Raw genomic sequence first — 26,405 nt, 5'->3', positions numbered from 1 at the left:
GGGATGCCTCATCTCTGGCCATCCTTTCTGCTATATAGATGGCCATCCTTTCTGGCCATCCTTTCTGCTACATAGTTGATTGTCTCCATAGTAGAAGCCCGCACCCAAGCACAAAGGTGGTCTTTGTCTGTCCACGTTTGGCATAAATGCCCTTCTAGTGTGGAAAACACACACCTGTGAATTTTTCCTCTTATTATTTTTAAAATAATTCTAGACTTAAAAAAAGTTGCAAATATATATAAAAAAGAGTTCCCAAATGCCTTAACCCAGCTTTCCCCCAGTGCTAACATCTTGTGTAACCACAATACAACTATGAAACGGGAATTTACCATCACTGCAGTACCACCGAAGCAGTCTGCAGACCTGGAATTTCATCTGTTTCCCCACTAACACCCTTTCTCCATTCCAGGAGCTCAGCCAGGATCTGGTTCAGAATCTCTTGTTGTGTTCCATTGTCCGGCTGTCTTAGCCTCCTCCGTCTGTGTCAGTTCCTCCATTTCTCCCTGCCTTTCACGACCTTGACACTTCTGAAGAGCACTTTGCACTGGGCTCTCAGTTTGGGTTAGTGTGGTGCTTTCTCGTGGTGAGATGGAAGCTGTGGCTCCTGGCAGGAGCAGCAGGTGCTGTGGGCCTGTCTCCGCCCGTCGTTTCGGGAGCCCGCGCTGTTGTAGCCTGTCCCTGGTGAGGGAAGCTCTGGTCCCTTGGTCAGGGCGGCGTCTGCCAGGTTCCGAGTTGCTGTGGCTCCGTCTGTACTCAGTACAGGCATACCTCGTTTTATTGTCCTGCCGTTCATCATGCTTCGCAGATAATGCGTTCTTTACAAACTGAAGGTTTGTGGCCACCTTGCATTAAGCAAGTCTAACTGCACCATTTTACTGCACAGGGCACAGACAATGGTTAGTGTTTTTTTGACAATAAAGTATTTTTTTAAAATAAACTAAGTCCATTTTTTAAATATGAACATTCTTTTTTTGTCACATAGTTGTATATTCATCATCATGATCATTTCTTAGAACATTTGCATCAATTCAGAAAAAGAAATAAAAGGAAAAGAGAAAAAAAATTCATATATACCATACCCCTTACTCCTCCCTTTCACTGATCACTAGCATTTTAATCTACTAAATTTATTTTAACATTTGCTCCCCCTATAATTCATTTAGTTTTAATCCATATGTTTTACTCATTTGTCCATAAGGTAGGTAAAAGAAGCATCAGACACTAGGTTTTCATAATCACACAGTCACATTGCGAAAGCTATGTCATTATACCATCATCTCCAAGAAACATGGCTACTGGAACACAGCTCTACATTTTCAGGCAGTTCCCTCCAGCCTCTCTGTTACGCCTTCACCAAAAAGGTGATATCTATTTGATGCATAAGCATAGCCTCTAGAATAACTTCTCAACTCTGGAATCTCTCAGCCATTGACACTTTATTTTGTCTCATTTCTCTTCCCCTTTTTGGTTGAGAAGGTTTTCTCAATCCCTTGATGCTGAGTCCCAGCTCATTCTAGGATTTCTGTCCCACGTTGCCAGAAAGATCCACACCCCTGGGAATCATGTCCCAAGTAGACAGGGGAAGGGCAGTGAGTTTGGTTGTCATGTTGGCTGGACAAAGAGGACACATCCAAGCAACAAAAGAAGTTCTCTTGAGGGTGACTTTTAGGCCTACTTTTAAGTAGGCTTAGCCTATACTTTGCAGGGTTAAAGTTTCATATGAACAAACCCGAAAATTGGGGGCTCAGCCTATTGCTTTGGTTGTCCCCACTGCTTGTGAGATCAAGAATTCTCTACTTGGGGAAGTTGAATTTTCCCCCTTTCTCACCATTCCCCCAAGGGCACTTTGCAAATACTTTTTTATTCAAATCCTTCTAGGATTTATTGAGGCATCACACTGAAGAAACCTACAAAATCTCATGCCCTACTCAAGGTTCCATGTACTTATGGTATTCAATTACGCTGTCCACATAAGTTATACTAGAAAATTCACTAGTCAAAATATAAATTTTGTACCAAATATTTTTTGCTTTAGTCTCACATGTAACTTAAAGTTTTAAAATATTAATTAACATGTTTTCAACACCCTGCGGTATTGACATTCCTTTGTTCTTCCTCATGCAAAACATGTTTAAATTTGTACATTTAGTCACTATCATTATACACTCTAGGCATTCTTTTTTTTTTTTAATTAATTAAAGAAAAAAAAAGAAATTAACCCAACATTTAGAAATCATTCCATTCTACATATGCAATCAGTAATTCTTAACATCATCACATAGATGCATGATCATCATTTCTTAGTACATTTGCATCGATTTAGGAAAAGAACTAGCAAAACAACAGAAAAAGATATAGAATGTTAATATAGAGAAAAAAATAAAAATAATAATAGTAAAAAAAAAAAAAGACAAACAGACAAAAACAAAAAACAAAAAACCTATAGCTCAGATGCAGCTTCATTCAGTGTTTTAACATGATTACTTTACAATTAGGTATTATTGTGCTGTCCATTTTTGAGTTTTTTTTTTTTTTAGTTTGATCTGATTATGCTTTATTGTATTTTTTTTTTTTTTTTTTTTTTTTTTAAAGGAAAGACAGAGAGAAGGAAGGAAGGATAGAAGGAAGGAAGGAAGGAAGAAAGGGAAACATTTTTAAACATTTTCTTTGTTTTTTATTGTATTCTGTTTCTCCGTTTTTGTTACATGGGCTGGGGCCGGGAATCGAACCGAGGTCCTCCGGCATAGCAGGCAAGCACTTTGCCCGCTGAGCCACCGCGGCCCGCCCCTATTGTATTTTTTTATTAATTAAAAAAAATTAACTAACACAACATTTAGAAATCATTCCATTCTACATATGCAATCAGTAATTCTTAACATCATCACATAGATGCATGATCATCGTTTCTTAGTACATTTGCATCGGTTTAGAAGAACTAGCAATATAACCGAAAAACATATAGAATGTTAATATAGAGAAAAAAGATAAAAATAATAGTAAGAACAAAACAAAACAAAACAAAATAAAACAAAAACCTATAGCTCGGATGCAGCTTCATTCAGTGTTTTAACATGATTACTTTACAATTAGGTATTATTGTGCTGTCCATTTTTGAGTTTTTGTATCTAGTCCTGTTGCACAGTCTGTATCCCTTCAGCTCCAAATACCCATTATCTTACCGTGTTTCTAACTCCTGCTGGACTCTGTTACCAATGACATATTCCAAGTTTATTATCGAATGTCGGTTCACATCAGTGGGACCATACAGTATTTGTCCTTTAGTTTTTGGCTAGACTCACTCAGCATAATGTTCTCTAGGTCCATCCATGTTATTACATGCTTCATAAGTTTATTCTGTCTTAAAGCTGCGTAATATTCCATCATATGTATATACCACAGTTTGTTTAGCCACTCTTCTGTTGATGGACATTTTGGCTGTTTCCATCTCTTTGCAATTGTAAATAACGCTGCTATAAACATTGGTGTACAATACTCTAGGCATTCTTAGATTATACCATCTCAGTCTTTATCATCTATCTTTCCTTCCGATTTCATTTGTGCTCCCAGGCCTCCTCCCTCTATCATTCTCACATTCAGCTTCATTCAGTGTTCTAACATTATTGTGCTACAATCAGGTGGTCTTGTACTATCCGTTTCTGAATTTTTACAACCAGTCTCATTATATAATCTGTATCCCTTCAGTTCCAATTATCCAATATCTACCCTGTTTCTATCTCCTGATGACCTCTGTTCTTAACTGAAATTATCCAAGTTCATTCATTAATTTTAGTTCATATCAGTGAGACCATACAGTATTTGTCCTTTTGTTTCTGACTAATCTCACTCAGCATAATTTCCTTAAGGTCCATCCATGTTGTTACATATTTTGTAACTTCATTCTGTCTTACAACTGCATAATATTCTACCGTGTGTATATACCACAGCTTGTTTAGGTACTCGTCTGTTGATGGACGTTTTGGCTGTTTCCATCTCTTGACAATTGTAAATAATGCTGCTGTAAACATTGGTGTGCAAATGTCTGTTTGTGTCTTTGCCCTCATGTCCTCTAAGTAGATACCTAGCAATGGCATTGCCGGGTCATATGGCAATTCTATCTTAGCTTCCTGAGGAACCACCAAACTGCCTTCCACAGCGGTTGTACCATTTGACATTCCCACCAACAGTGGATAAGTGTGCCTCTTTCCCCACATCCTCTCCAGCACTTGTCGTTTTCTCTTTTATTGATAATGGCCATTCTGGTGGATGTGAGATGATGTCTCATTGTGGTTTTGATTTGCATTTCTCTAATGGCCAGATAAGTTGAGCATCTCTTCATGTGCCTTTTGGCCATTCGTAGTTCCTCTTCTGAGAAGTGTCTATTCGTATCTTTTGCCTATTTTGTAATTGCGTTGTCTGTCTTTTTGTTGTTGAGTTGAGCAATCTCTTTATATATTCTGGATACTAGACCTTTATCTGATATATCGTTTCCAAATATTATCTCCCATTGTGTAGGTTGTTTTTTTACTTTCTTGACGAAGTTCTTTGATGCACGAAAGTGTTTAATTTTGAGGAGTTCCCATTTATTTCTTTCTTCAGTGCTCGTGCTTTGGGTGTAAGGTCCATAAAACCGCCTCCTGTTATACAATTTATAAGATATTTCCCTACATTTTTTTCTAACAGTTTTGTGGTCTTAGATCTAATGTTTAGGTCTTTCATCCATTTTGAGTTAATTTTTGTATAGGATGTGAGGTATGGATCCTCTTTTATTCTTTTGCATGTGGATATACAGTTCTCTAGGCATCATTTATTGAAGAGACTGTTCTGTCCCAGGTGAGTTGGCTTGACTACCTTATCAAAGATCAATTGTCCATAGATGAGAGGGTCTGTATCTGAACACTCTATTCAATTTCATCAGTCAGTATATCTGTCTTTATGCCAGTACCATGCTGTTTTGACCACTGTAGCTTCATATTACGAAATCTCACCTGCAGCAACTCTTACCATGAGGTTTGCCGAGTGGTGGTTTTTTAACCTCCTTCTTCTACTTTTGTTAGCTGGAAATCTACTGTGAGAAAGACCCATCCCTTCTCCATGTTTATTTACGTGTCTGTTTATTTACATACATCAGTATGGACTTGTGGATATACGTTCTATTCAGTAAGTTACAATCCAGTGCTATCACTATTTATTTTGTAGCTCAAATTGCTGCAGATTTAGCCATCAGATGTTCTTTCTGATTGGGTGCTGTGCCCTTTCAACATGCCCTGTTCTTTATTATTATTTTTTTTTGGCCCTTCCTTCCTTCCACCCTTCCCTCCTTCCCCATAGGATGCTCCAGGCTTATCTTGAATTATCCTTGCCCCAGCCATGCAATCCACATTTCTCCAAAGACCTCTGGTTTCTTTTATTGGAGAATGATATTTAGAAGTCAACACCTGGTAGCTGGGTGTATGCATTGCTACTGAGATCTCAGGGCCTGGTCCTTCTAGGCCCTCCCATTGAACAGAACCAGGAAAAACATCTGTGTATCCTGACACATATGCATACATGTCTGATTGCACACCAACACACACATACGTGTCTGCATACAAGCTGAGCCGACGCTGTCTCTCACTGACATGCATACCTCTGTGTCTGCGTGCTGTGGCACACGGATGCACAGTGACACATGAACAAGTGTCTATGCATGCTGACGCATACACGTCTATGGTGATTGCTGTATCTATTCACTGGTTATTTGTGTTAAAAACAGTGAGTTTATGCTGATAACCTTGGGTCCTGACCAGCATCCCAGGGTCTGTTGTAAGGTTTGCCCTTTCCCTTCTGGTGACTTTTCTCCAATAACGAGAAATCGGGTTCTTAGTTTATTCATTTATATTGTTACATTTATGTCTCTCAGTATAGTTACCTACTTGTTCAATCCTAGTACATTTGTAAAGCAGTTCCAGAATTGCCAGCCTGTGAGAAACAAGTTTACGAACTAGAGTTTAGTATTTATGTACAAATTTTGTTTTGTTTTTAGTCTTAGTATCTAGTCAAAATACTGTTTCTTAAGTCCCTTTCTTCCCCACCTCCTGCAGTGTGGGTGTGTTACTCCTTTGTAAAACAGTGAGGTTCATTTGTTACTGTTTGTTCACCCCACAACCTGGTTGGTTTTGTTTTGTGTGTGTGTGTGAAGCCTTACTGTAGTCCTAAGAGTCCGAGCTCGGAGCACTGTCACCCCCTCGGCCCCTCGTTACCTCCTGCCCACGCAGAGAGCCAGTCTCACTAGCTCCTGGCTTATCCTTTCTATGCATTTTGCACAGATGAGCAGATACACATGTGTTTTCCTCTATATCCTTCTTCCTTTGCTTTGTCACTTAATAACATATCTTGGAAATCACTGCTTATCAGTTTATCGTGTGTTTGCTCATTCTTTTTACAGCTTTGTGTTCTTTTTTAAACTTAAAGAGATTAAAAAATAGTCAGGAATAAAGGACCATTATATGTTGACTGACTTGAAGCCACTTTAACTCCTGGAAACTATCAGGAGACTTTGTGTTTTAAATGTTTGAAATATACTTGCTTTTCCATGTGAAAGCCTGCACCGTGTCCTTGTGTGTCTGTAACCTACGTAAGTGTGTAGTATTGTACATAGGTGTGCAACTTGTGGTTTTTGTTTGACGCTGGTGTGGGGTCTGTCCGTGCTGCTCCTGTGGTCTGGTTCCTTCCTCTCGAGTGCTGTGGATGGTGATCCATCAACAAACTCTTCACGTCTTGCGTTTCTCTTCATTTGATGAATATTCTGGTTGCTTCCAGTTTTTCCTCCATCCCACTGAATATCCTCTATGGGATTCTCTGTGTATAGACTTCCATATTCTTAGAAGCAACATGACTGGGGTACTTCTGAGATATTGCCAAATTGCTCTCTGTCATGTTCTCCAGAAAAACAGAACCGACAGGATGTATACATGTACATGTAAATATTAAGAGGTTTATTTTAGGACTTGGCTCACCCACCCGAGGGTATCGGCGGGTCTGGATTCCGTAGGCCAGGCTACAGTTGGAAATTGTACTTGCTAGGGGGAGCTGCAAGTGGGGACTCTGGTGAGGGTGATGACAGATTCCCCAGGAGCAGCTGGCTGGCTGGGACAGAGATGGGAATTCTTTCTTCCCCCTGCTGGCATCAGCAGTTCTCCCTCTGAGACCTTCAGCTGGTTGGATGAGCCTTCTCTCATTGCTGAAGGCAGTCTCCTTGGTTGATTGTAGATGCATTCAGCCATGGATGCAAGCCACTGAATGAAATGATTTCAATCCATGAAATACCTTCACAGGAATCATCAGGCCAGTGCTTTCTCTTTTTTCCTGACACTTAACATTTAAAGGTTTTATTGGCCATATTAATTTTCCTCACGAAAGTTTTTAAGTTATCTATAAGTTCTTAGAATGACTGTTTAGAAGAGAAGAAAGAACTGACTAAAGTTTAAAAGGGCAGTGGGGGAGCAGCAACTTGGCGATGATACCTCAGAAGGCTATGTTTTCAGACATCCTTTTTCTCCAGTAAAATTTTGTGCAACTCCTCTGCACCCTCGCTTGTTTTCACCCACATGAACACGGTTAACTGGGCTGGTGGCATTCTTCTCGCCGACTGGTGGATTGGGAGCACAGACAAGCAGTACGTTGTTCTTCCCTGTCCGGGCACATGGCGTGTTGGGTGAAATCAGAGCATTCAGCGATACGTTGTCTAAGTTGGTGTCGGCCCGCACTAGAAGCCGCGTCTTCCGATTGGCTGTAGGCTTTACGTGCAGAGCACCTCCGCCCTTCTCTTTAAATTCCTTGTCTTTCTTGTAGAAGAGTTTACACTTTTTGGAGTAAAAAGCGTCTTCTTTTACTTCAGTAACTACTGCTTTGGGTGGTTCATCAGTCTCCTCCTCACATCCACCTCGGCATTCATTAATGCCGCCTTCTTTTTGGTTCGCCAATGTTTTAGTGGAAAATGGTGAAGAAACTGGTTTATTCTGGGTAACGTCTTTGCCGGGTAAACTAGGATTGCCATGGGACAATGAAAAGCCAGTCAGGGAGCCAGAACTGAGCAAGCCCAAAGCAGAGCTACCAGTTTTCTTGCCGAAATTAAATGAGGCACTTGTTGCTCCTAATGATGGGTCCGTTTTCTTTTCAGACACATCCTTTATCTTTTTTTCGGATGTATCCTTAGTTCTGTTGCCATGAAACAAAAATGCTGAGTCTTGCTCTAATTTTGTTGGTCCAGGTAGGGAAGGAGACTGTGTTTCAACCAACATTTTGTTAGTTTCGCTCTCCGAAAGACTCCTGCCCCTGTGCCTGTGTTGCTGTTTGATGCGTGCTGGGTATTTCTCATAGTCTGTGAAGATAGGTGTCAGGTCACAGGTGGGTTTGGGTTCACATGCTTCACTGTCCAGTCTCGGACGGAGCAGTGCAGTGTGACTAACTGCTTGTGATACGCGTTTTCATGGTGCATTTTACCCGAAGCAAAGGCAGAGCAGGAGGGCTGTTGACGTTGCCATTAGTTTAGGGATTTGAGCTCTTATTCTCAACCAAGGGGACTGGACCCTTTGCAGTAACAGAACCAAAGGGTGCCTTGTACTACTGATAAAGGAAGGGGCACTAGTTATGCTATTTCCATTTGATAATCCTTCTGAAGGCTTCCCTCCAGTGCCGTTACCAAATTGAGAAAACCCTCCTCCTCCAGAAGGTACAACCAAACCTCTAAAACGTTTCAAGTCCCCTCCACTATCAGATTCAAATCCAACGTTTCTTCGTTTTGCCTTTTTTATGGCTCTATTCTTTGAGACTTCCTCACTAGCTACTGAGAATGTTCCCACGTCTTCTATTTCATCTTCTTGATCCCAAGTGCTGTCTATTCCTTCTCAGCAATTCTTTTCACCATTTTTCCAAACCTCCTCAGAGGCCACCAGAGCACTTGCTGTGTTGTGGGGCCAGTGAGGGCCGGCAGGTCCGAGGAGGCGCTGGGGTCGAGGTGGCGGCTGGTTGCTCAGCCGAGCACTCTTGGTCGCTTCTGGTGCTCTGAAAGCTTAGAAGAACTTCATGATCAGCAAGCTTGGACTCTCAAATACATGTCCCCTTGGAACCTCGTCTCTCTGTGCTTGGGATTGAAGGGGAAGAGCCATCGGCTTAGCTTGAGACTGCTAAGATACCAGCGGTGAACACATTCCCGGCTGCCATTCTGTAGGCCAGTGCTTTCTTGGCCAGATCTCTGGATACCACAACCAGCCAAGAGGGGAACATGAAATTAACCGTCATGCTCTCCAAAGTGGTTCCTCTGAGCTCCGTCCCATGAGCTGGCTGTGAGAGTTCATCCTTCCCCTCACCCCTGCCACCCCATGATGTTGTCAGACTTTTTGTTTTTTTCCCCAGTCTCCTCGGTGAAGCTGTTATCACACTGTCATGGCTCACAGGGTCCATCCCATGAGCATCAGTTTGTATGTCTGTTAGTGGTTCACGTTTCCCGTTCCGTGGCCATCTCTTCAGGCCCCTCCACACGCGTCCGTTGCACGTCTTTAGAGAGGGAGAAGGGCAAGGCTGGGGCCTGACAGTTCTGCACGGGCGAGGCCGGGGCCCCACGGTCCTGTGCGTGAGAGGCCGGGGCCCCACGGTCCTGTGCGTGAGAGGCCGGGGCCCCACGGTCCTGTGCGTGAGAGGCCGGGGCCTCACGGTCCTGTGAGTGAGAAGCCGGGGCCCCACGGTCCTGTGAGTGAGAGGCCGGGGCCCCACGGTCCTGTGAGTGAGAGGTTGGGGCCCCACGGTCATGTGTGGGTAAGGCTGGGGCCCCACGGTTGTGTGTGGGTGAGGCCGGGGCCCCACGGGCCTGTGAGTGAGAGGCTGGGGCCCCACGGTCGTGTGTGGGTGAGGCTGGGGCCCCACGGTTGTGTGTGGGTAAGGCTGGGGCCCCACGATCCTGTGCGTGAGAGGCTGGGGCTCCATGGTCCTGTGAGTGAGAGGTTGGGACCCCACGGTCATGTGTGGGTGAGGCTGGGGCCCCACGGTCATGTGTGGGTGAGGCTGGGGCCCCACGGTCCTGTGCGTGAGAGGCTGGGGCCCCACGGTCCTGTGCGTGAGAGGCCGGGGCCCCATGGGCCTGCGAGGGCGAGGCCAGGGCCCTGCTGTCCTGCGTGTGAGAGGCTGGGGCCCCACGGTCCTGTGTATGAGAGGCCGGGGCCCCACTGTCCTGCGTGTGAGAGGCTGGGGCACCACCAACCTGCGCGTGAGAGGCCGGGGCCCCATGGTCCTGCGAGGGCGAGGCCGGGGCCCTGCTGTCCTGCGTGTGAGAGGCTGGGGCCCCATGGTCCTGTGCGTGAGAGGCTGGGGCACCATGGTCGTGTGTGGGCGAGGCTGGGGCCCCACGGTCCTGCACGGGCGAGGCTGGGGCCCCACGGTCCTGCATGGGGGAGGTTACATGGCCCTGACGCAGTGCCACATGTTTCCTCTTCTTAAGCTCTCACGAGTTGAAGGACACTGCCTCCCTGTACACCCAGAGCTCCCTTTTATCCTTGTCCTGCTGAGACCCGACTTATCAGAGCTGCTTGGTGCGTGTGCACAGCCCACATGGGCTTTGGGTCTCTCCAGTGACCATGATTCTTGAGCTTGAATTGAATGCGTGCATGTGCCAGAAGTTCCAGGACTTCCTGTAAATGCCTTTCTCAGCCGTGGGTGAGCCGCACAGGCTACCAGATGCTTCTGGCCAGGAAATAGTTACTGCTTACTCCTGCTGTAAGCGGCACATGCAGTTTGGGCTGCAATTTGTAGGAAAACAGTTAAGTTAGGTGGTGCTCCCTTTACTGGAATGCTGCAGATCCCACAGCCTCTCACATGTATGAGCCTTCATAGCCCTGCAAACATTCTCCAGGTCTGAGGTGGCCATGTGGGTGCAGCGAGGGCTCCCTGCAGGGACTCCTCACCTTTCCTAGTGACCCCTCCAGAAGTCCTGGTCTCGGGAGGCATGATGCGCCCAGGAGCCCGAGTCTCCGAGGTCTCAAAGTAATTCTTTTGCTTTAGATCCCTTGCTTCTGTCTTAGATTGACCTAAAATGGCTAATCTGGTCAAAACCATTGCCCCGGCTGCAGCCTGCATTGGAGAATATTTTTTTAAATCAACAGGTTTTATCTTTCTCAATTTTTGTTTTTCATCTATGCTGAAGACCTTTGAGACGCAAAGGACTTTTAACTCTAAATTGTTCATGTCTCTGCACTTATAACAAATTATTGTAACTTACACAAAATTGCCCATTTTAACCCCTTTCATGTGTGTAATTCAGTGGTATTAATTACGTTCACGATGCTGTGCTGCCATCACCACCGTCCATCCCTAAACCTTTTCCTCACCCCCCACTAAATCTCTGTCCATTCAGCAGTAACTCCTCTCCTCTCCCCTCAGCCCCTGGTAGCCTCTGATCTACTTTCTGTCTCTCTGAATTTGCTTGTACTAGATGTTTCATATATGTGAAGTTGTTGTCCTTTTGAGTCTGGCTTCTTTCATACTCCAGATCGGGACTTCTTTCCTTCTGTGGCCGAATCATCTTCCACTGTGTGGAGAGCCTGCGTGCTCAGTTGAGCACGTTCCTCCATTGTTGGACATGGGGGGCTTCCTTCCCCTTTGGCTCCTATACCTGTCTTAGCTTTAGGACAGCGGGGGCACGAGTGGCCTTGGGCAGAGGAATTTGTCCTTGTCGGGCAGCCCCTCGCCTGCCCTCTGCTCCGTGGGCTCTCGTAAGGAGCTCCGTGGCCTTTCTCCCGTGGCCCGCTGCCCACCCAGCCCAGGGTTCTCATCTCCCCTCAGATGAGAGCGTGGACTTCCTGGAGGCCGGGGCACTGCAGTTGAGCAGGAACCAAACATGAGTGCCCCTCGGGGGGAAGATTTGACTGTGATGGGTTGTCTGGGCATGAGGGAGCTCCTGTGCTGCTAAAGTGGCGACGCCCAGAGAGGAGTCTTCTTCAGCAAGGCCCAGGGGTCCCAGCTGATGCTCTCTGTTGCCCAAATTCCCGGGTTTTTGCAGGGGGCGGGCAAGGGCAGGGGGCCCTGCTATTCACAGGGCTGTGGGGAGAGCCCCCCCCAGCACGGCTCCAGGTCACGGGGCTCCGGCCCTCCCCAGCCTGGAACTCATGGCCAGCCCTGACAACCCTGCTCGTTTGCTGCTGCGTTTTTCAAGAATAATCCTAGCGGAGGGTTTTCCTTCCTGGGTGTAAAAATAATGGGCTTATAATACTTGGTAGAATTTAGTCTATGCGTCAAGCTTTATTGTAATTGGAAATTCCTCATATTTCCACCCACTAGGGGCGGTGGAGAGGGGTTGGTGAGAGGAGCTGGCCCGGCTTTCTCTCAGGCGCAGGGGGCTGCCGGCCTTGTGCCGCCTTGGGGCCTTAGTGGAGAGTGTGTGGCGTTGAAGGTCCGTGCTGTCACACCTGAGGTCAAGCAATCATTCGTTCTGTGTCTGCCAAAAAAAAAATTTAATACTACACGATGGATGTTTTTTTGTATCAGTGGTGATTTCTGATACCTGTTTAGCTTTCCATTGTGTGGATGTCATGGTGTTTCTAGATTGTGGCCATTATAAGTAACACTGTCTCTGTCTCTTTGAGCTTCCGTAGCTTAGGCCTTGATTTTTACAGCCCTGGAAGCTGGAGAGAGGCCTGGGTGTCAGAGAGAGCATGTTTCCACTCAGCCACTGACCACCGTGCATGCTCAGGCAAGTCCTTTCCCCGCACCTCTGTGTCCTCTTGCTGTAGCATGAAGATGGCGCGTCCTGATGTGCACAGTGGGGGCAGGGTTACATGGACACAGGCTCTGCATCCCGTGGACAGTGAGGGCTGTGGGCTGGGCCTCCCTGCACTGTCCTGTGCGGGAGTCTCTGCCCCTGCTTTGCTGGGATTCTGCCATTTCCCAGCCCTGAGGGGCTTCTCTTGCAGAGGGGCCACCTCTCCCCTCTGGGCAGCATGCACAGGAGCCTTCTCCACACGTGCGCCATCTCTGCGGGCAGCTCATCAGGCCTTAAGGATCTGGGCACCCTCGAGGCACCAAGGCTTGAGGCCTTGGTTGGTGAGAGGAGCTGGCCTGGCTTTCTCTCGGGCACAGGGGGCTGCCGGCCTTGTGCCGTCTTGGGGCCTTAGTGGAGAGTGTATTGGGAACCAGGGTTGTGGGAGGAGGGAAGTGGATGAGGGGCCCCAGGTGCTGGCTGCTTTTCTCCAGATGTCCAGGAGATGGCGCCGAGACTCGCGGCAGCCAGTGGCCGGCTCCCCTCTCTCCTCCTGGCCAAGCCGCCCCAGGAGCTGGGCTCGGGGAGAAGTCGGCGTAAGTCGTCGCCTTCCTTCTTCTCACCCCTTCCCCTGTCGCGGGGAGGATGGCCTGGGCCCAGGCTGGCCCACCTGCCTTTCCACCTTTCCTTGCCTCGGCCCGTGGGCCCTGTTGCTCCCAAGCCCTGCCCCCTGGGAGACCTGCCGTGTGGCCAGCCCTGGGCAGGCACCTCGGTTTCCCCTGACTTAAGGCATGTTTGAGACCCACCCTGAGGACGTGTGGACACGGCCCCGCACCGAATCCGGACGACCTTCGTCCTCAGTTTTCCATCTTCCCCGTCTTGACTTTGCTCTTTCAAGGTTAAAAGGTAAACTTCTGGGCGTTTTTCATACTCCTGGTAGCATTTAGCCCCCTCAGTTTTGAAGTGGCTTTCTTTTGCCTACCCCCCAGCCTTTGGGCCTCTTCTGGTGGCCCTGGTTTCAGGCATGAATTTAGAGTTTGGGAAACGCCGCTTTGAGTAGTGACCCCTCATAGATGCCCTGTTTCATAGACGCCTCTGGTGTGCAAGGCAGGGCTTTTCCTGCCCGCTCGCCTGCCCCCGCCCTGGAAGCAGCCCCGCTCCTCTGCCTCAGCGGTGCCTACCCCCCAGGCCAGCGGGCCGGACTGTCTGCAGCCTGGGAGGGCTGGCAGCCTCTCTTTGTCTGCTTCACTTCCTGCTTCTCCTGGAAAGCCCTGCATCATCCTGTCCCAGCTGAGCTGCCAGTGCACAGCCTTCTTGCCCCTCACACTGTCGTGAGGGACCAGGCCTGGATGCTGGTCACCGGCAGCTTGAGCAGCATCTGGGGGAAGAAGCCAGTGACCTCCGGACCCTCTGCCAGGATTGCCCTTGGCTCCTCCTCCCCAGGCTGCCCAGACAGCTGCCCTGGGTTGGGAGGGCCTTTGCCCTGGGAATGTCAGAGCTTCTCTGTTTGATTGGCTCTCCCTTCATGAAAGGCCTGAATGGCTGGGAGCTGGGAGAGGTACATGTCAGCACTCTTATTGGTTTGAGGTCACAGCAGCTTTGCACCCCCAAACCCCATGGCCTCATGTTGGGGTACCGTCGTACCTGTTTCAGAAACAGAAGCCATCACCCCTGCTTGCTCAGGCAGTTGTGGCCTTGCGGTGACAGATCGCCCCGACTTTGGTTGGACAGCTTCTCTGTGCTGCGCTGAGTGCACGTCAGCATGCCCCATCTCACGGCCCCACGTGGCACGTGAGGAGACCAAGGCTTTGAGAGGTTGTGGGTTTGGGAGCTTTGGGAAAGTGAGGCTTTGGCCTCTACACAGCTGCTACAGAGGGGTTCCCCCATGCCTGGGAGCTACTGGACAGGCTCTGCTCTGCTGCCCCGTGGTCTTTTCTCTTCATTTTGCTGTCACACCTTGCTTCTAGGACATTCTGTTCTTATCTCTAGACCCTACAGGTGGGGGAGGGAGGCAGGAGGCAGGGAGTGAGTACTCCAGGACCCGATAGTTCCGTCTGGGAGCGGAGCTGCCCGGGTAAAGATGTGCTGGCTTGGAGCTTGGCAGGGCTGATGCACATCACAGGATGGCAAGCACTTCCAGGGCACCCCCACCTGCCAGCACCCTCGGGGGGCCCTGTGGGTATTTCCAGGCTGTGGCATGTCTGTCTGTTCCTGATGGCTGTTGAGGGTGCAGAGTTCCAGAGCCGAGCAGCCCCCTCCTTGGGAGCATGCAGGGAGCGGTCTCTGGAGCAGGAGGCGCGTTCTCCCTTCTGCTGGCGCAGCAGCTCTAACATTCCATCAGAGGGGGTTGTGCCCCTCCGTTTCAGAGGCCCAAGTGGAAATTCCTTTCCCCAAGCAGTGCTGGGTGTGGTTCTCGGCACGGTCTGGAGCTGGCAAGGAATGTGGACTGAGCTCAGGGGCCGGTGTCGGACTCTGCGTCCTCTTCCTTCACGGTTCCAAGGGAGGCATGAGGCCTGCCCGCCGAGCTGCGGCTGCAAGCTCTGAGTTTGCCAGGGACGCGGGCAGAGGCTCCTGTGGGTGCGGGCATGTTCCTTACGGCCACCCTGGCGTCGGGGGCTCCTGAGCCCTTCACTGGGGCTGGGGCTCTGTGGTGGGTGCTCCAGGGCCCCTGCTCCCCTGTGCTGCTCCCCACCTGGGGGACCCCCAGACTCACTGCCCCGTCAGCATATCCGGAAACAAGTCAAAGTTACAGACAGGGCGATAAATTGTTTAAGTCTGATGAGTGCTGGGAGTTGAAGAATTGAAAGTGGATTTTTAAAAGGGAGTGAGTGCTATTTTACAGCCCTAATTGCTTTTAAGGGAGGTGGTTGGACTCCATGATTAGTTGCCTTGGCCGGTGCCGGGCTGTGGCCCTCCGGGATGAGTTTGCCGTTCCTGCCCGGAACGATGACCCCCAGTGCTGTGAGCCAGGGCAGGCCCACGGGAGCTCACGTCTGCAGGCCCAGCCGGTAGGGAAGCCTTGGCCTCAGCTCAGCTTCGCCGTGCCTTGAGTTCTGGCTCGTGGAGGAAGGCCAGTGGGCTTTGGGGGCTGGCAGGCCTTCAGCGGGGCTGGGGTGGCCACTTCTTCCTGGCCAGCAATGAGACATTTCCTAATTAAAATCTCTGTAATTGAGGCGTCCCGGCCACAGAGGGGAAGGCAGGGATGCCAGGACTCTGGGGCGCTGTGCTGCATCTGCTTGAGGGTAGAGACTTCTCCACGGCACCAAGTCGTTGTTCTCTGATGACTGGGTAGAGAGCTTGGGTCGGTGGTTCGTGAGTCTTCCTTTGTCACTAGGGCCCCTCGTTTTCCAGGTGAGGACTCTGGGGCCCAGGTCACACCTTACTCAACAGGTAGCACATGGGGACTGGACCCCAGGCTCGCGGTTTGCCCTGTGCTGTCCCTGCGGGCATCAGGCTCCAGGGTCCTCCAGCACGTGGCAGTACCTAATGTAGCTCCGAGGACTGCACCACGGAGCCTCCTCTGCCTTCCAGAACTGAAAACGCTTCCTCCTCGTAGCCCCTCTGCCCTCACCGTGCTCTGTAGCCTCCCTTGTTAGGGGTCTGTTAGAGGAGTGGATGGAGGGAGGCAGTGGGCCTGGCTATTGTGGGCTCTAGAGGACCAGGCGTAGTTGGTGCTGGGCTCGGGGTGGCACCAGGCTCGCTTGGGCCAGAGCCTCATGTCTACCCCACCCCCCGAATTCTCTGCCGGTCTGCACCCCCCGCTCTTCTTTCCACTTGGTTGGCTCCAGGCAGCTGTCCAGGGGTGCTTCTCCCAGAGGAGGGGCCTCTGTGCTCTCAGGCCAAGACTCAATGTCCCAGAGTGTGGTGTTGGGGGGCCCAGGAGCCAGATTTTCATTTTTAATTGTTGCAACATGTATATGACAAGAGTTTCCATCTTAACCGCAGTTGAGGGGCATCAGTCACATTCATGATGTTGGGCTGCCATCACCACCATCCGTGACCAAAAGGTTTCCATCTTCCCAGACAGAGACTCTGCCCCCGTGAAGCCTTAACTCCCCCACCCCTCCTCCCGGCCCCTGGCGCCCCCACCGGCCAGTTCTAGAGAGCTCTCGTCAGTGGGGTTGTGCAGTGTGTGTCCTGTGTCTGGCGTACACACTGAGCACCATGTCCTTAAGGTCCGCCCCAGGGGAGCTTTCAGCATTCAGGCCTTGTCATGACTGCAGCGGCCCCCGGGTGACCTCCCCACCGCGTGACCTGCCCACGGAAGCTGGGCTTCTCTCAGTGCCGAGGCTGGGCCAGCCTGTTTCAGGATCAGACTTTCACCCCCCGAGGGGGCAGCGCGGGGGGGTGGGGGCGCTGGGAACAGAGGCACAGGTGGTCAGGACACAGCGCCATTGTCCACTGTCCCCTCTCAGGCCGTGGTCTCAGTCTCTCACCACAAGAGGAGAACTTCAATCTAGAGGCCATGGAGGAAAGCTTTCTCTTCCTAGAGGAGAGGAAGTCCACGGAAAATTGGGGGAAAACCAAGCACAGAGGCAGCACTTTATGCCTCCTTCATAACTCTAAAGCAGGGTCAGAGTCAGTTGTCTTTGGGGGTCAGCATAGCACACCATTTGTTACACTCTCCCCTTCCCCAGTTTTTAAAAAGCATTGTCAATTAATAAATATAAAATTCACCCATGTTACATCTTACCCATGTGGTACTCTAGGTACAGCCACTTGAGGTTAGCCCAATTTATATAAGCTGTTAAATTTTAAATAACGTAGTATATTTTTGGTTTTAACTCATTTTTAAATTATGAAAGTAATGTATGAGATTTTAAAAACCAAGAAAAGTCCAGAAATTCAGTGAAAAAGTGAGCGTCCTCCCACTCTAGGCTTCTAACCCCACTTCTGGTGGCCTCTTCTGCTCCCAGCTTCTCATGTCCCCCCAGTTTCGCCGTGGACTGGGTGGATATGAGCACATGGGTCTGCCGGTTTAAGCCCAGCCACGGGCGCTCCTCTGTCCCCACCAGCCACCTGCATCCTCCACGTTTGCAGTGGCACCCAGAGGCCAGCCTCACGCCTCCGAGAGTTCAGTGTCCCCTTGGTGGGCTGGGCCATGCTTTCGTTTCCTGGTCTCCTCATGCAAATGCCATGAAGTGGGTCGGGTTGACCACCCGGAGTTTTGTAGCTCACAGTTTTGAGGCTAAAAGAACGTCCAAACCAAACCAAGGTCTCACCAGGGTGATGTTTTCTCCCGAAGCCTGTGGTGTTCAGGCTGGCTGCCAGCTGTCCTTGATCCTCAGCTTGTCACGTCACAAGGCACATGGCAGTGTCTCCTGGCCTCTCCTTCTCTTCCGGGTTTTGTTGTTCAGCTTCGGGCTGCTCGCTCTGTGGCTCTCTCTCTCTCTCTCTCTCTGCCTGGATTTCACTCTCTCATAAAGGACTCCAGTAATAGGATTAGGTCCCTTCCTGGCTGAGGTGGGCCCCACCTTAACTGAAGCAGCCTCATCTAAAGGTCCTGCTGACAGCAGGTCCCCACCCACGGGAAGGGATGAAGTTGAAGAGCATGTTTTTCTGGGGTGCATACAGCACCAGCCCCCCACAGACCCACACCATAGCTAATAAGCCAGACCTCGGCGGTGGGCGTCTTGTTGTTTCCAGTGTTGTCATCGCACGGTGTCATGAGGACCGTCCTTATGCAGGTGGGTGTTTTCTTTTTGGGAAGTGGTGCATGGTCCGGGGATTGAACTGGGCCTCCCTCATGGAAGGCGAGCATGCTGCCACTGAGCCCCCGGGCACTCGGGTGTGGGTCTTTTTGTAGGATACGTTTCTGGAAATGGGATTGATGGCAAGAGCCTTTGTGGGTTTAAGTTGGCTGGTGGCCTCCAAGGAGGGACACTTTATGTTCCTCCTCACCCCAGTGCGAGCCTTTTCCTCATGCACCCTCATGACCTTCGCCCATCCAAAAGACGAGAACCTAGGTTACTGTGGTTTTCAGTGTGTATTGTCTGTGAACGAAGTTGAATACCTTTGTATATTTCTAAAAGTCACTTATAAAAAAAAAAAGAGACAAACTGGGAAAAGTTATCAGCAACTAAAATCGCAGGCAAAAGCCTAATTTCATTAATCCCCTACAGTCAGAATAGGCTTAACAGCACAATTAAAACAGACAAGGGAAGGGAGCACCCAGGGAGGGAGCTGCGAATGATTCCTAAACAGAAGACTCGGCCTTACCCATAACAAACACACAAATTGAGCCACACCAAGAATAATTCTATTTGTAGAAACTGAGAGTCCAGGTAGTGACTGCCCTTGGGGGTGGGCGGAAGGGAGGCCCCTTGAGGCCTTGGGGCACTGCTGATGTTCCGTTTCTAGGTGTGGGAGCTGGCCCCACGGGTGGGTGCGCTCCGGGTTGCTGTGTGTGTTTCCGCAGGCACAGACCCAAAAGTTGGCTGCCTCTCTTTAGTGAGGAGGCAGATGTGCTTGCCCACGGCTGGAGGGAGTGTAAATCATAACAGCACACCTCCATGGGGAGTGAGCTGCAGCCCCTCCAGTTCAGCCCCCAGTCCCAGCAGATCCCGCCTCTGGGATTTGACTCTGCAGATGGGCTTGCCCACGGGTGTGCAGAGCGCGTTGTCTCCGACACCACTCATAGTTTTAATGAAAAATTGGAAGCAGCCTACATGCCCATCAGTGGGAGTCTGGCAGATAAACTGTGATGAATTCAATCCGTGGAATAGTATACAGCTGATAAATGAACTAGGAACCGTTTGGGTCATTGTATGGAATGTCTTTTAGTGTAAAAAATCAAGATGTGTTCTCAGAGGAGTAGGGGAGTTGTGGGTCTCTTCGCCTGCATCTGCATGAAGTGCTCTGTAAGGATGCCTGAAGAAGCTCTATTGTTTCTGGAGAGGGTGGCATGGGTTGGGGGCACCGGCTCTCCAGGCACGGCGAACTTTTACAGGGTGGTCCCTCTTCACCTGCAAGCTGGCAGTTTTGTTCTTGGCCGTCTTCTGCCTTTTGGCTTCTTCAAGATGGTTGTTAACAGTGTCCGCATCTTTATAAAACATTTCATTACTTTGATGTGATGGTTAAATTCCCGCCTCAGCCTGGCCAGTTTCTGGCATCTAGTTGTTTGATCAAGCAGGCCCTGGCCTGATGGTCACCGTGGGGAGTTCTGTGGGTTTGAATTGTTGGTCCTCTGATTGCATCTGTGGCCGATGACATCTGCGACCAACAGAGGAGCCTGCCTTTAGCAAAGAGAGGTCTCCGCGTCCTGTTGGCTGGAGGCCTTCAAGGAAGAATTGCCGATTTCAGCAGTCAGGAGGAAGAATCCCCATCTCTGCTGTAGCCAGCCGTCTTCTCCTGGGGAATTCATCATCACCCTCATCGAGGTTCCAACTTGCGGCCTGCCCTGGGGAATTTGGACTTGCCGGTCCCCATGGTTGCATGAGCCAATTCCTGTAATAAATCTCTTAATATTTACATACGTGTCCGTGTCTGTCCCTGGTTGGTTCTGCATCTCTGCACAGTCCTGGCCGATAAGCTTGGCTTTTCTGTAAGACCTTTATGTGGGAAGGGAGTTGTCAACTTTAATTTTTTTTCTAGTTTTTCAGGCAGAAAAATCCACAACAAACCAAACACAATGAACCCAGACCCAGCTTGTCATCCTTCATTCTTTTTTGGCCCGATTGTTTTATTCTCTTACCATGTTAGATGCAAACTTTTCATTTTTAAAGTAAACTCTTAACTTCAGTAGGCAGCAATATACAAAGATGTTGTCGCATAACTACTTTCTGTTTTGGAGGTCCACTGTTTCTAGCTGTCTCGACTGGGACAAATGCATTTACAGAACTGGTTGGTGGCAGGTTGGGCCTTCTTTCAAGCAGCTTTAGCGCAGCAGTGCACTTGACAGTTGTCCCCTTTTCCTGCTGGGCAGAGATGCTCTGCGCCCTGTGCTTCTCCACTCAGTTGATCACGTGCCTCTTGCTCCTCTCGAGGTGTCGGATTCTGCCCAGAGATCTGGGAGTCCGGGCAGCTCTTCACTTTGTCGTGTGCTCTGTCAACCGTTCCGGGTAAGCAGCCTCTGTGGCCAAAGCGGGTTTACTCCTCTGGGCAGTGAAAAGGGAATGGCGCCTCTGCACTTGTGCCTGCTGTGATTCTTTTTTTTTTTTTTTTACATGGGCAGGCACCGGGAATCGAACCTGGGTCCTCGGGCATGGCAGGCAAGCACTCTTACCTGCTGAGCCACTGTGGCCCGCCCGCCTGCTGTGATTCTTGAAGTCAGTTGCATCTTGGATGTTTTTGATGGAAACCTGCTTTATCTCTTCTAATTTAGTTGGGTAATTTTTTACTCATTGAGTTTATCAGCAAATTGTCCAATAGAGGGTCCATAGTTTTTTTATTATTATTATTATTATTAATTAAAAAAAATTAACACAACATTTAGAAATTCCATTCTACATATGCAATCAGTAATTCTTAATATCATCACATAGATGTATGATTATCATTTCTTAGTACATTTGCATCGATTTAGGAAAAGAAGCAAAACAACAGAAAAAGATATAGAATGATAATATAGAGAAAAAAATAAAAATAATAAAAATAAAAAATAGAAAAAATATATAAAAAAGAAAAAAAGGAAAAAGAAAAAACAAAAAACACAAACAAACAAACAACAAAAAAACACTATAGCTCAGATGCAGCTTCATTCAGTGTTTTAACATAATTACATTACAATTATGTAGTATTGTGCTGTCCATTTTTGAGTTTTTGTATCTAGTCCTGTTGCACAGTCTGTATCCCTTCAGCTCCAATTACCCATTATCTTACCCTGTTTCTAACTCTTGATGGTCTCTGTTACCAATGACATATTCCAATTTTATTCTCGAATGTCGGTTCACATCAGTGGGACCATATAGTATTTGTCTTTAAGTTTTTGGCTAGACTCACTCAGCATAATGTTCTCTAGGTCCATCCATGTTATTACATGCTTCATAAGTTTATTCTGTCTTAAAGCTGCATAATATTCCATCGTATGTATGTACCACAGTTTGTTTAGCCATTCGTCTGTTGATGGACATTTTGGCTGTTTCCATCTCTTTGCAATTGTAAATAATGCTGCTATAAACATTGGTGTGCAAATGTCCGTTTGTGTCTTTGCCCTTAAGTCCTCTGAGTAGATACCTAGCAATGGTATTGCTGGGTCGTATGGCAATTCTATATTCAGTTTTTTGAGGAACCGCCAAACTGCCTTCCACAGTGGTTGCACCATTTGACATTCCCACCAACAGTGGATAAGTGTGCCTCTTTCTCCGCATCCTCTCCAGCACTTGTCATTTTCTGTTTTGTTGATAATGGCCATTCTGGTGGGTGTGAGATGATATCTCATTGTGGTTTTGATTTGCATTTCTCTAATGGCCAGGGACATTGAGCATCTCTTCATGTGCCTTTTGGCCATTTGTATTTCCTCTTCTGCGAGGTGTCTGTTCAAGTCTTTTTCCCATTTTGTAATTGGGTTGGCTGTCTTTTTGTTGTTGAGTTGAACAATCTCTTTATAAATTCTGGATACTAGACCTTTATCTGATATGTCGTTTCCAAATATTGTCTCCCAATGTGTAGGCTGTCTTTCTACTTTCTTGATGAAGTTCTTTGATGCACAAAAGTGTTTAATTTTGAGGCGCTCCCATTTATTTATTTCTTTCTTCAGTGCTCTTGCTTTAGGTTTAAGGTCCATAAAACCACCTCCAATTGTAAGTTTCATAAGATATCTCCCTACATTTTCCTCTAACTGTTTTATGGTCTTAGACCTGATGTTTAGATCTTTGATCCATTTTGAGTTAACTTTTGTATAGGGTGTGAGATATGGGTCCTCTTTCATTCTTTTGCATATGGATACCCAGTTCTCTAAGCACCATTTATTGAAGAGACTGTTCTGACCCAGGTGAGTTGGCTTGACTGCCTTATCAAAGATCAAATGTCCATAGATGAGAGGGTCTATATCTGAGCACTCTATTCGATTCCATTGGTCGATATATCTATCTTTATGCCAGTACCATGCTGTTTTGACCACTGTGGCTTCATAATATGCCTTAAAGTCCGGCAGCGTGAGACCTCCAGCTTCATTTTTTTTCCTCAAGATACTTTTAGCAATTTGGGGCACCCTGCCCTTCCAGATAAATTTGCTTATTGGTTTTTCTATTTCTGAAAAATAAGTTGTTGGGATATTGCATTGAATCTGTAAATCAATTTAGGTAGGATTGACATCTTAACTATATTTAGTCTTCCAATCCATGAACATGGTATGACCTTCCATCTATTTAGGTCTTCTGTGATTTCTTTTAACAGTTTTTTGTAGTTTTCTTTGTATAGGTTTTTTGTCTCTTTAGTTAAATTTATTCCTAAGTATTTTATTCTTTTAGTTGCAATTGTAAATGGAATTCGTTTCTTGATTTCCCCCTCAGCTTGTTCATTGCTAGTGTATAGAAATGCTACAGATTTTTGACTGTTGATCTTGTAACCTGCTACTTTGCTGAACTCATTTATTAGCTCTACTAGTTTTGTTGTGGATTTTTCCGGGTTTTCGACGTATAGTAGCATATCGTCTGCAAACAGTGATAGTTTTATTTCTTCCTTTCCAATTTTGATGCCTTGTATTTCTTTTTCTTGTCTAATTGCTCTGGCTAGAACCTCCAACACGATGTTGAATAACAGTGGTGATAATGGACATCCTTGTCATGTTCCTGATCTTAGGGGGAACGTTTTCAATTTTTCCCCATTGAGGATGATATTAGCTGTGGGTTTTTCATACATTCTAGAGGGTCCATAGTTTTTAATGACATAGATGATCAACGCTACTGTTGATAAGGTAGAGGAGGTCTCTGGGGTAATCATATATATTTCTTTGGCTAGAGAATATGGGATAAGCCAAGTTCTTAGCATGCAGAATCCTGTGACTCCGGTTTTAGAATAAAGGAACTGGAAGAATTCTTCAGGGATCAGCCCAAGGCAAACTTTTGCTCCATACTCAGGAAGAAGTGGTAAAAGGGCAGAACTCGCCTGCCCTGTGTGAAAAATTCTTGTTGCTTGTAATACTCCTAGGCCTAGGTGGGCTGCATTCTTCAGAGGGAGCTGCTGTGGGGGTGGCAGAAAGTACCACCCAGGACAGCACGGTGGGCGAGGGGCCAGGCAGTGGTTCTTCATTCTTTTTCTTTTTTTTTTTTTTTTTTAATTTTTTTCTTTTCTTTCTTTCTTTTTTTGCATGGGCAGGCACCGGGAATCGAACCCAGGTCTCTGGCATGGCAGGCGAGAACTCTGCCTGTTGAGTCACTGTGGCCCGCCCGGTCCTTCATTCTTGACTCCCCAAGCCAGCCACTCCAGGAGGTCTTCTCTGCGTGGTGGCATCTGCAGGTGGCTCAGAGGGACTGAGCGGAGGCCCCGTAGTCCCTGCCTGCGCATTAGGAATCAAGTCCAGTAGAGCTGGTGGCCCCAGGGGGTCTCATCTCTCCTGAGCCTCTGTGGTCCCTGCACGACGGGCCTGGCCGTGCCCGTGTCACAGGCAGCCATGGGGCTCCATGAACAGGTGCAGCCCACGCACAGTGGACGGGGTTGCTGCTCTCTCCTGGTCCTTGTCCCAGGTCCTTGTTGGGGACAGGGACGAGCTTGGAGCGTGGTCCTCCTGGCTTCTGGGCCAATTCTTCCTGTTTGTCTGAAAGGGTCAGAAGCAGTTAGGAAGTTCGCAGAGATCCATTTTTCTCTTTTTCCATCCTTCCTCAGCAACGTTTTCTTGGCTCCCTTGGGGTCAATGTCTTGGCTGCTTCTGGGCTGTGGCCCAGAGGTGGTGTCTGATTCAGCTTTTGACTTCATGTTTGAGCTACCAAAATGTTTACACCTTTTGACCCCTACTTCTGGGATTTATTCTGAGGAAGTAAGTCAAAATGCAGAAGTAATTATACTGTATTCGTGATGTTTATTGATAAAGTAACTATATGGTAGCCGATAGGGAAGTGGGTAAATAAATGGGGCCTATGACTTCCCGGATGCTGGGCCCAGTGACTTTGAAAAGGCGGGGATGTTGTCTGTTAGGCCAAAGCAGGATGGAAAGTCATAGAGAATCTAACTGCCCTGTCATCCTATTACATTTCTGTTGAAAAACAGAAGTGAAAGGTCGGGAAGGAAATCCAACAAACACAGCTTGAATTATTTGTACTTTGAGTGAGTCACCAGAAGGCATGGCCAGGACTGATACGTTCGGTACAGCAGGGCAAGACGAAACACAAGGCAGTGGAGGAAGAGATGGGTGCAGTCGTAAGAAAGCACCACAAATGGGGGCTAGAACCAGAGTCCATTTGCTTCCAATTCTGGAGACCAGAAGGCCAGAATCCAGGTGTTGGCAGGTGCCCTGGTTTGGTACAGCTGCCAAAACACAGCTTGGCTGCATACCAGAATGGGTTACAATGGGGATTTGTTAACTTAACCGTTTACAGTTCTTAGGCCTTGAAAATGTCCAACTCAAGGCATCAGCAGGATGATACCCGGACTCTGAACACAGGCTGCCAGCATCCAGGACAGCTCCATCACATGGGAGGGCACAGGCCGGCATCTGCTGTTCCTTCACTCCTTAGGGTTTCTTTGCTTTCAGCTTCTGGCTTCAGTGGCTTCCTCTCCGAGCTTCTCTGTTGCTCTTATTTGTGAACTTCTCAGTTTCATCTCTCAGCTTCTGTATGTGTCTTAACCTCTTATAAAGGACTCCAGCAAGAGGCTCAAGACTCACCCTGAATGAGGCGGGTCACATCTCATTTGAAAAACCACAGTAGGGCTGCAGCCACAGGAATGGGTGAAAAGAACATGGCCTTTTCTGGAATACAGAACAGGCTCAGCTTAGCACACCAGGGTTGGTTCCTTCCAGAGGCTCCAGGGACACTCCCTCTCGCATCTTTGGGCTTCTGGCAGCAGTTCTTGGCTTATGGATGCATCACTCCATTCTCTGCCCCCGCCTTCGCGTGGTCTTGGAGCTTACTCCTCTTCTTGCAAGGACTCCAGTCTTTGGATTTAAGGCCCGTGCTACTTGAGGGTGCCCTCACCTTAACATGATGACATCTGCAAAGACCCTATTTCCAAATAAGGTCACACACAGTTACCTGGTAGACCTGAATTTTGGGGAGATGCTATTCAACCCAATGGCAGGGGGAAGCAGAGGGTGGGCAGGTGGCTGACGAGGGGGCGAGGTGCGAGCCCAGATTTATTCTGTGTTCAAGTAGTGGGAAAACTGGTGCCATGTCTTCCTTTTCTCTCCTTTGTACATTTTCTATAGTATTTTCTCTCTAAATAAAATAATGATTAAAAAAATATCCCACCCCCCACTCCGCCGCTTTCTGGAGTACTTGAAAAGGGCCTTTTAGGTGGCTGAGTGTCTTGGAGGGCTGAAGGCATCATTTTAAATGGTATGCTGGTATGTGATTAGTGGCCTCAGGTAAGAATTTTTCTTCAGTGTAGTAAGTATATCCCAGCCGTTTTAAACAGTGGAGCATTAGCCATGGTTTCCCCTCGTTAGTTATAGGATGGTACCACCCTCCAACTCCAACTCCACAGGAGGGGTCAGGCTTTCTGCCCTGAGCTGCAGGGACCCCCAACTCCCATGCCTTTGGGGATAGCGTAAGCCTCTTCTGATATTTATTTCCTCCTGTCTTCTTGG

General features: G+C 48.1%; 1 protein-coding gene and 1 pseudogene across 1 annotated transcript in view; one reads left to right on the top strand and one right to left on the bottom strand.

Moving 5' to 3' along the window:
* FBXL18 (F-box and leucine rich repeat protein 18) overlaps window positions 1-26,405 on the top strand; it is a 62,592-nt gene that overhangs the window by 22,114 nt on the left and 14,073 nt on the right. The gene's annotated exons all lie outside the window — the stretch shown is intronic.
* On the bottom strand, window positions 7,520-8,905 carry LOC143666915 (nuclear pore complex protein Nup50 pseudogene; annotated as a pseudogene).

This window comes from Tamandua tetradactyla, chromosome 23 (genome assembly GCF_023851605.1).
Source record: "Tamandua tetradactyla isolate mTamTet1 chromosome 23, mTamTet1.pri, whole genome shotgun sequence".
NCBI lineage: Eukaryota > Metazoa > Chordata > Mammalia > Pilosa > Myrmecophagidae > Tamandua > Tamandua tetradactyla.
The sequence above is the reverse complement of the archived record's forward strand: the minus strand, read 5'-3'. Positions and strand labels throughout refer to the sequence as shown.